The following is a 10400-nucleotide window of genomic DNA, read 5'->3' as shown; positions in this document are numbered from 1 at the left end:
TTAGCATAAAGCACCACAATCACTTTGAGTGCGACGACTCCTCAAAACACTTCACAACATCACACTTCATCATACTCTTCAAGCAAAAAGCATCGCTAACGCAAATCCCTATTTAAACTCATGCAACACTTACAAGTAATGTTTGTAGGCATGACGCTGGAACTTCATCAATCTTTGGAACAGACCATGGGACGAACTGCAAGTTGGGCAATTCTTGGACTGGGCAATGACATGGGGTAAATCCTAACTCCGTAACACTAAACAAAATATGGTTCCTCCTCTTATGGGACGAAACCATAACTCTACAGCCAAAACTGTCAATCCTAGCTACTTAACATCAAACAAAAATATGGTTACCCCTCTTGTGGGACAAAACCGTACCTCTACTTCTAAGACTGTGGATTCATGTTTCATTTTTTGCAGAAATCAAATGAACATTGGGATTGGCAAATCTTTTGACCCAGTAAGATGTGTGGTGAACCATAAACAGCTACTTCAACTCTACCCCAATAATTTAGACACCAAGACCAAAGTGGCCATGGAAGCAAAACTCCAATCCGTAATCTAGTTTAAAGCTTTATTATAAACACAAGCTCAAAGTCATGTAGACTATGCGCAAAACCAAATTATAACGATACATAATTACCAAGGGTTGTCCAAGACGATGAAATAAGTTCAGACACACTAACAGTAACAAAACTAAGCATTTGAGAAGAAAAATGCAGAAGGTTTGAAGAAATATCGGAGGCACAGAAATCACGTGGTGCTTAGATTTCACAATCATTTAGTCAATTCAAATTCAGTCAAGCCAATAACCTTTGGCTGGGCACAGGTCAAACCTACAGCTAACCAAATTAGGGACATACATGTGTGATGAGCAACACATGCATGCAAAATACAAAAAAGGACAAAAATAATTTGGAAAAATAGAATACCTCTGGACACTAACCAGAAAAGTAAAATAAGCATGAGCATAGTGGAGAGTCAAGGAACAATGGCAAATGGCTGAGAGGAAGATAGCTCTCCAAGGGATACAGCATTCAGGGAATCTTCATCAGTAAAGTATCAGGTCAGCAAGACATCTGCCAGCATCAGGAGACATGAAGGAATTTCTCTCTCTTGTGGGCATCTGAGCAAAGTTCGATCTGCAAACGATATATCAATACACATGAAATATTCTGATTGGTTTCCATGGATAAGTTCATATTACGAAAAAGGGGCATCATCCAATCAAAATATTAGCAAACTTCAAGTTGTAGCAGGCCGGTATTTGCTCAGGTCTGTGATGAGAGCATCTCTTCTTTCCGTGTGACTCCAATGGGTTGAAACAAAAGTATCCCATGTTCCTACAATATTAACTTTCCAAGGCCGTCTTCCCCAGTTAGACAATAAATGTTTTACAAGTAGGGCTTTGCTTCTCATGGGAAAGAAATCTGAAATAAGAAATCATGTTATGAAAAACACAATTCAGCACGTTTGCTTGACTGCAAATGCAAGCTCTGCAGGCCTAATTGAAGCTAACGTAAGAAAATCATAAAATACAGCTAGTTAAATCTCTTTAGTAAAACACGTATAATATGCAAACATATAAGTTCATCATTAGTAATATTTCATCAATATGAGTAGAACATTTCATTTAACATGGAAGAGCATTGATATTGGATTACATTAGGTATAACAGACAACTGCATTTTCTCACTTGCACATATTTTCTAAGTCATTTATTTCTCACTAAATATTAGGAATCTAAATGCGTTTTGACACTGGCCATTAGTTTAGAGCAGTGGTTTTCAAACTTTTTAATGCTGCGCCCCCCCCCCAGTGGAGGACAAAAAACATTGGGCTCCCCTCAGAACTTTTAAAAATTATTCTTTTAAGTTGCCAATTTTAAAATATGTCTAGACTTATTTAAGCATTGCAGTTAAGTTCGGTTACCTTTTTTAAAATACAACAAATTGTTTTCTGCTTAAAACAAAGCAGCTGTTATCTGCATAATGCTTCTTTTGGTCAGAGCCTGGTGCCCACCCTGGGATCACTTGAGGCCCCCTTGGGGGGGCACCCCCCCCAATTTGAAGACAGACCCCTGGTTTAGAGTCTAAATTACAAGTCAACATCAACTTTGACCTTCTAGCATGTGATTGAAATAGAAAGGCATCTATGTCAAACTATGAAATACAAGCAAATAGCACATTTAAAATGCGTGTAAGTGCAGCTTTCTACCTTAGTTTGTCACTCATGAGCGCTTATAAACTTAAATTTGTCACAGTCTGATGACTTTAGTGACACAAGGAACAGAGCTAAAACTTACGCTCTATCACCAGTTTTTCTCCCAAGTTTTCAATCACTGGGAGGAAAACCCTTGCTGTGAGTTCCCAAGTGCCCAGTAGCATGTGCAATGTGTTGTGCATGTGCATTGGGTTCCAATATGACTGTACATACTTATTTGGGCATTTAAAAACTAATTTAAAAACATACATACTCTGACTGTCACACATTTTACCTTATATCTTCAAAATGGCTGAAAGGATTTCCACAAAATCATGAAAATGCACTGAATGACCAAAAGTCTGCTGTGATATAACATTTGATGACTATCTGTTCAGCTGTTTTGGAGTTACATGCAGAGAAACATTTTGTATGGAAAAGGCTACTTTTTTGGCACACCCTCATTATAACTGTTGATCTGTTTGACCGGCCTGCACCAAGTTGGCGCACTATATTTCACTTACAGGTTGACAGTTGCCATTGTGTAGTTCTGATTCAAATGCACTTTGCATTGAAAGGTTATTTTTTTTTTTTACTTGCCTATACCTTTTCCTTCCTTGGACGGCTCTACACGAAATTTGGAAAATGAAAAGTTCAGTCAACTATGTCTTGCATGGCAAATTATTTTAATTTTTTGTTTGTTTCTTTTTGAGTCCTCATATATGGGCATATACAGACAAGATCAACCACAACAAATTCAGAACCAGGGTCTTGGCCTGGTGGACCACCTGGGATCAGATAGCGAAAGGCCCCCCATCAGCCTTAGGGGGGTGGGGCAGAGCTAATCCGCCCCCAACTTCCAGGTTATTGGATTTTAAAGGCTTAATCCTTGGACTCATACAAAAACCAAAACTCAAGCCTAGTTATTTCCCACTGACCTCATGCCTACCGAGAAGGTTCTATAAAAAACAAAAAAGGGCTCCCACATTCTAAGGAACCTATCCGAGCCGTTACTACAGTCTAAATCAGAGATTCTCTTAACTGACAACAGCCAATCCCTATGAGTGAGGGGGAGACTAGAGATCCACTTGATACATATTTCCCGCCTGGCTATCAGAACCAAATAGAAAAAGAGATGCATCAAGGGCCTCTCCAATCTATCACACAGACTCCTCTCGGCGGTCTCGAATAACCCAAATACCACCATTGGAAGAGTTATCTCGCTACGCCTATTTATAATAGATGAAATCGAGTTACCCACTTGTTCCCAAAAAGTATGAATCCCTGGGCACTGCCACCAAAGATGTATATCATCTGCCCTCTCTAAATCACACTTTGGGCAGCCGCTCTTACCTTGGGAAGTTATTTTAGCAAACCTTTTAGGGGTCCGGCAGGCCCGATACATGGTGAACAAGTAGTTCCACCGCAAACGGGCAGATTTAACCCCAGGCCACAGAATCTTCATAGAGGTCCGCCAGAGATAAGGGAGATCAAGTGCAGTAAACGCCAAGTCCCATCCCTCTGTAGAGGGTGGGCAAGATGCCTCTTCAGCTTATATAAGTGCCCAATACCACTTGGAAACCTCTTCCTTTTGGCTTAATGGACCGGTAATTTCCTTCTCCCATCCTGTAGAACACCCAGCCTCAGGTTCTCCTTGTAACCATCCTTTAATTTGCAGGTATTTAAACCTAGATAATTTAGCGTTAGTTACTTCAGATAGGGATTCCCAAGAGCTAACCAAGCCCCCACTGACTAGTTGTCCCCACTGTACGATTCCTCCCTCTATCAGTGGTTTAGCTGGTACATCCTGGAGACGCATCGGAGTACCAGGAGAATTCCATATTGGGGCCAGCTCACTGTAATATGGGATACCCAATCTTCTTTTTACTACATACCAGATACTACAAGCATTAAAGAGAGTTATGGGAAATTTTGTGCACTTCCCTGCAGGGGAATTTTTTTAAAGGAGTGAAAATAGTTGTGTTTTCCCATTTTAGCTCCAATGGGAAATATTGCTTGTTTCTACAGCAAAAAGCACTCAACGAATGCATGGCAAATGTAGCATTAGAGTAAAACTTTACTCAGAAAACATTTGTTGGTTTTGTGTAAAATGCATTTAGTAGTTTTAGAGGTATAAGACTACAAAATTACTGAGTGTGCTTTAAAAGGTTAACACTTTTGCATACCTGTACAATTTAGTATTAAGATTTAGAAATTCAAAAATCCTGTCAATCACATTTGATTTTTTTCTTAAATGTGATTGGCTAATAGAGGAGATTTATTTATTCTGACATTTCGAAATTTAGAATTTTCTAAAGAAATCATGATTTGTATGGAGTGGAAAAAGTTCCACAGAAATAGTTGGTCACTATGAGAGGTGCCTACTCTCAGGGGAGTGTTGGGAGACACTGAGTTTTGTGGAAAATGGTGATAAAAAATTGAAATATTTTGCCACAGTAAAATTGCAATTTTTAAGAAAATCGCAATTCTGCGGTCAGGTTTTTGTTTATCCCTTTAAAAGTTTAAAGAAAAAGTAAATGTAAAAAATTGAAAATGGCCTCTCCTTTTGGAAGTCAGTATGGTGGCAAAAACAGTGGACACATAGTTAAGCGAGTGGGATAGTTGAGAAAAGCAGTGCCAAAGAAGCAGGTGTGAGTGTAATTATAAAAGTAGATTAACATTTTTGGATGGTTAGTAATGATTTGGCAGGAGGAGCTAGCATGTTGTTCAAGAGCCTAAGTTTGGTTCTGCTGGGCTCTATCAGAAGAAGAGTGATGGGTATGGCTCATGAGGGACATTTAGGCATGGTAAAGACTAAGTAAAGATTTTATTTATTTTAAGAGTTTTATAAAGCCCTACCAACACCATAGGATTTTAAAGCACTGTAAAAAGAGAACTCCCCATCCCGTTACAACATATGTAGTAACCAATAAGATATAATCAAAGTAAAACTAAATGTACACAGTCCCATACCATCCTGTGTGTGGAGACGATGACTAGCGTTGATATAACTATGTTTATATTACAAGGGATTCCACTAGCTGGACCTTCCTGAGCCTCCAGTGTCCGACCCGATCAAGCCAGATCCTGAATTGGAGATCTTAGGGAAGGACTTTGTTAAATAACATCATTAAGACTTCTTTGTTGAAGGCTGAGATTGAAGGGTTTGCACATGTCTCTGGAGGAAGAGAGTTCTGGATTCTTGGGGCGGATCCAGAGAAGGCACAGTCATAGGTCTTCTTTTTCTCTGAAAGCTTGAAGTTCTAACAGGAGGGAGCTAGCACTCCTAAGAGAGCATCTACCTCCTGATATTGTGAACTTCTGCACCAGGTAAAAGGGCTTCTTATGGTGGAGGACTTTGCAGTTCATGCAGCCCATCTTACAGCTGCAACGTGAGTTAACAAGGGAGCCAGGAAAGAGATTTAAGAGATGGAGTGAAGTAGTTGAAATGTCTCAATCCTGTAATCAATCTTGCTGCTGAGTTGAGGGTCTCATTAAGTCATGACATTGTTGCTTTCGGAAGATCTGCTATTATCTCACTCCCATATTCTAGTCTGGAGATGACTAGGGACTGTACTACTATGTTGAATTCAGGAGGTGGTATAAGTGGTTTTACCTTTCTGGGAAGATTCATTTGGATAAAATCTCTTCTTGTGGCTGCACTGTGTGCTTGCATGTTGAGGTTTTTATCCAGCCTTATCCCGAGGAATTTTGTTGACTCAATGATAGCAATGTTTGCAATTGAGGGCACTAAGTACCTGCTGAATTCCGTACTCTAAACTATTTAAACAGTCTGCTTTTGATGGCAATCACAATATAAGAAAACAATATAAATTACAATACAAATCACACACATGATTTTTGCAACGTCCTTTGAGTATGTCGACTCTTAAGATGTTCCGAGTGTATATTTGTCAATAATAATGAGAATGTGCTGAATTTACTAAGGTATCTTTGCATCTATTTGGTACTTGTGGGTGCAAAAACTATCATGTGATCAGATATGTTTGCTTGTTTGATGATCTCTGTCAGTGGTTCCATATAAAGGCTAAACTGAGCGGGGCTTAGGGTGGATCCTTGCGCTACCCCAAGTGTGACTGGGGATGAGTTGGAGAGTGAGTCCCCACTTTTGATTTGTTGTTATCCATTATGGAGAAACAAGGTGTTTCACTATTCCAGACACTCCCTTTCTGTGTTCTAGTAACTCCAAGAGCCTGTTGTGGCTGAAAGCTGAGGACAGCCGTATAGGCAAGAATCATTATGGTCAAAGATTTTGAGTATGTCATCCATAATGTCTAGAGTGGCTGATTCAGTGGTGTGCCCAGGTCTGAAACACAACTGAAACTTATCCAAAAGGTTGAATTTTTTGATGTGCTAGCATAGTTAATTATGAACACATTTTCCAGTAGTTTAGCGAGTAACAGGATGTTAGACACTGTTAGACACTGTTGGTTTATTGACAGCATGATTTTATGTATTTCTGCTTTGCTTAGGGTTTAGAAATCTCTTGAGGTTGTCTTGCTCTTGGTCTTGGTGGGAATGATGCACACTATTATTAATTTGTTGCCGGGATTGGTGGGCATTTGGACTCAGATCATGAAACTGTTTGATGTCAATTATGTTTAGTTTCTTCTCGAAGGTAGAGAAAGCTTCACAGTTCTGTGAGGAAGTGATGCAGGTTGCTGTGGTGTTGTTAGACCTAGCTTGTTGATCGATAATCTCAAACAGTTTGCCTGAGTGGTTTCTAGTGTTATCCAGTAGGTGACTGAAGAATTCTGTTTTGGCATTTTGTATATGTTTTTCGTAGGTGTTTCTTAGTTCTCTAAGTTGTTGTAGGTGATGAGAGGAGGATTCGTGTCTCCAAAGCCTCCTTTCTTCATTTAGGTTCTGGTTGACTGTGGCTCTGATCATTTTGTTTGTTGGCCTTTTGAGGCATAAAGGAGCTACGACCTCCATTAATCTGGTCATTGTGTGATTATAGTGTTGTTGTATACACCATAGCTCCTCTGGGGTTGTAAGGTTTCTCTGCAGAGAGAGGAGTCATTGTCCCAATTTAGGTTTCTGGTATCTCTGAACCAGTATCTTGGTTTCACCCTGCCAGTCTCTTGATTTCTGAACATGGACTGTGATGTGGAAGATGATGTAGTGATGGTCTGACCAGTCACATGGTATAATAGAGTTGATGATTAGGGCTTCTGCCTTGAATATAATTAGGTTGAGCATCACTCCTGTGTTGTGAGTTGGTCCTGTATATGATTGCACAAGGTTTTGATCACTGAGGAAGTTCTTTAGAATGTTAACATGTATGGCATCCATTTTGTGCCCGTGAAGGATGAAGTCCACAAGAAAGATCGCATTTGAGTGTTGCAGAAAGTTGACTGTGATAGTTTCTGTTATTTGCCCGGTGAACAACTGGTTGTCTCACTGAGAGTGGTAGATGAAGTTCATTTTAGCCAATGAGCTGCCTGCTGTGCAGTTTTCCACACCCATATATTCACAGGAGGATAGGTTATTTATATGGAGGGACTTTACCTTCAAGGATGTGCATTGGATGCATGTAGGAGGCTGGGTCTCTATACAGTGTACAAAAAATGACGTACACTGTGCAGGGAGTCCAAGCAACCCCACCTTGGTATCCAGATGTAAAAAGCAGACCACCTAATGCTCTGTTTTTGTGGTTGTGTGGGCGAGCAGTTAGGCTTCTCTTGGAGATGTGCTAAGCATTTGTTGTACTCACAGTATTAATAAATGTGAACACGCATTTGCAAGAATAACTTGAAACCAATTTACAAACATACTTCAGATTTTTATGAAATTTTTAAGACCAATATCATCAAAATCATTATGATTTTTCGAAGTTTATAGAATATAGGCCCTCATTATGACATTGGCGGTAAGTACCGCTTACCGCCATGCTGACTGCCACCAAAATACCGCAGCCGCAGCGGATTTGCACTACCCATATTATGACACACACATAGCAATCCGTCACTATACAGCCACACACACACGTCTGCCAGCCCAAAGGTCAGTGATAAACTGGCAGTAGCAAAACCCACACCGGTATGCCAACAGAACTACACCCACAGCATTATGACCCACGAATCTCCGTGGCGGACACTCAATGGTGATAAACCATTGGCGCTACATACCGCTGCGCTCAAAATACACACACACTAACAAAACAACACTACATTGGGCAATTTGAATAACACACACCTGACACCCATACACACACCACATCCACACACCCACACCACTATAAAACACACACCCACATTACCCACAACCCTTTACGACTAAAAACAATTGCCACAAGAGAGATAGCAAGACCACAGACAAGACCACATCCACACACCACCATCACCTATACACCATCCACGCACCTTACATCACACACCCCAACACATCACCCCACAAACCCACACTACACCCATGGCACCACAACAACACCCCAGGTTCTCAGACGAGGAGCTAATGGTCATGGTGGAGGAAATCATCTGGGTTGAGCCACAGCTATTCGGATCACAGGTGCGGCAGACATCCATTGCAAGAAAGATGGAGCTATGGCTGAGAATCGTGGACAGGATCGATGCCGTGGGACAGCACCCCAGAACAAGGGATGACATCAGGAAGAGGTGGCATGACCTATGGGGGAAGGTGCGTTCCACAGCAGCAAGACACCAAATAGCTGTACAGAGGACTTGTGGTGGACCCCCACCTCCTCCCCCACAACTAACAACATGGGAGGAGCAAGTCCTGGCAATCATGCATCCTGAGGGCCTGGCAGGAGTAGGAAGAGGGCTGGGCTCTGGTAAGTCAAATCTCTATTACAATCACAAACCCCCCCCTTACTCTCACTCCCATCACTCACAATCCACCCCTCCCAATACCAAGTCCTGCATGTAGCACCAATGCACGGACCCCCATCACAGACCTGCATGGACACCCATCACTAAAGCATGCACACTAGAGAGAAGCCCACCAAATAACTACTCACACAAGGCAAAGCTGCCAGGGCAATAATACCCATAGAGGGCAACACACCCATGCACAAGATGTCACACGTAGAAACAATAACACTGCATTTACATCCCCACAGGTCCCCCAGCCAACGTCACCCGATAGGAGGTGCTAGCAACATCCAGCCCCGCTCCCCCAGAAGAGGCCCACAGTGATGACAGCAGCTCTGGACGCCTGGATCTAGATGACCAACCTGACCCATCAGGGACCTCCGGAGAGTCGGTTACCCAGGCACAGTCCCATACCACCATAGAGCCTCCTCCCTCAGGAAACACCACCACAGTACCCACCTAGCGGGCCCATACCTCTGTCCCCAGGACACGTCAATCAGCAGTGTGTCCACCACTACAGGGACCCTAGGCCATTCCACAAACACAGGACGATCAGGGACCTGGGATCAGTGGCAGTGGGCACACGGTTCAGGGGACAGAGGCACAGGACAACAGGAAAGCTGGGAGGGCTACTGTGCGACAGGGGGAAGACAGGCCCAGGGAACCGACTGTCCAAGAGGCACTTGAAGGGATCATGGGAGCATACTACCATTCCCAGGAGACGATGGGACAGATACTGGACACCCAGCAGGACACCCAGCGGCTACAGGGGGGACAGTACCTGGGGATCAGGGAGGACTTGAAGCACATCAACACCACCTTGGTCACCATAGCAGGGTGCTGGCAGACATGGCAGAAGGAGAACCACCCAGCAAACATTCCCTGTGATCCAGGCAGAAGCCGAGACTATTGCCAAGACCCCCGCCAGGAAATAAGATTCTCCTGATTGTCACCCTTGTGTCCCACTCTGTCACCCTGTCCACCTTGAACTGCCATTGCTCCCGTTCCTATGCCCCCTTGGACAATGCACCTGTTATACAAATAGACTGGACTCTATCCTGGACATTCCTCCACCATCACCCCAGCCCATTGCACACCCCCTCTACTTATTGGCACTTAAATAAACACCATTTGAATAAATACAAGTATGGAGTCTGTCAAATGATTGAACTATGTATTCGTTTAACAAGCTTTAAACACTGCAATAGAACTGTACAGTAATGTTTACATAAGAATGACATGTAGTTGGCTGCAGTCAACACACCAGGAGTGACAGTGGGGCACAAATATCTGAAAATAGACATGCCAAAGGGTACAGTAAGTGACCATAGACGTGGGAAA

General features: G+C 42.4%; 1 long non-coding RNA gene across 1 annotated transcript in view; it reads right to left on the bottom strand.

Annotated features, from left to right (window-relative positions):
* Positions 1-1124: 1124 nt before the first annotated feature.
* Positions 1125-10400, bottom strand: part of LOC138301945 (uncharacterized) — an 84772-nt gene continuing 75496 nt past the window's right edge. Inside the window, exon 3 of the long non-coding RNA XR_011205181.1 lies at positions 1125-1433. This is a non-coding gene — a long non-coding RNA (uncharacterized lncRNA). The remainder of the gene's footprint in view (positions 1434-10400) is intronic.

The sequence above is a fragment of the Pleurodeles waltl genome, chromosome 6, assembly GCF_031143425.1.
Source record: "Pleurodeles waltl isolate 20211129_DDA chromosome 6, aPleWal1.hap1.20221129, whole genome shotgun sequence".
Classification (NCBI taxonomy): Eukaryota; Metazoa; Chordata; class Amphibia; order Caudata; family Salamandridae; genus Pleurodeles; species Pleurodeles waltl.
The sequence above is the reverse complement of the archived record's forward strand: the minus strand, read 5'-3'. Positions and strand labels throughout refer to the sequence as shown.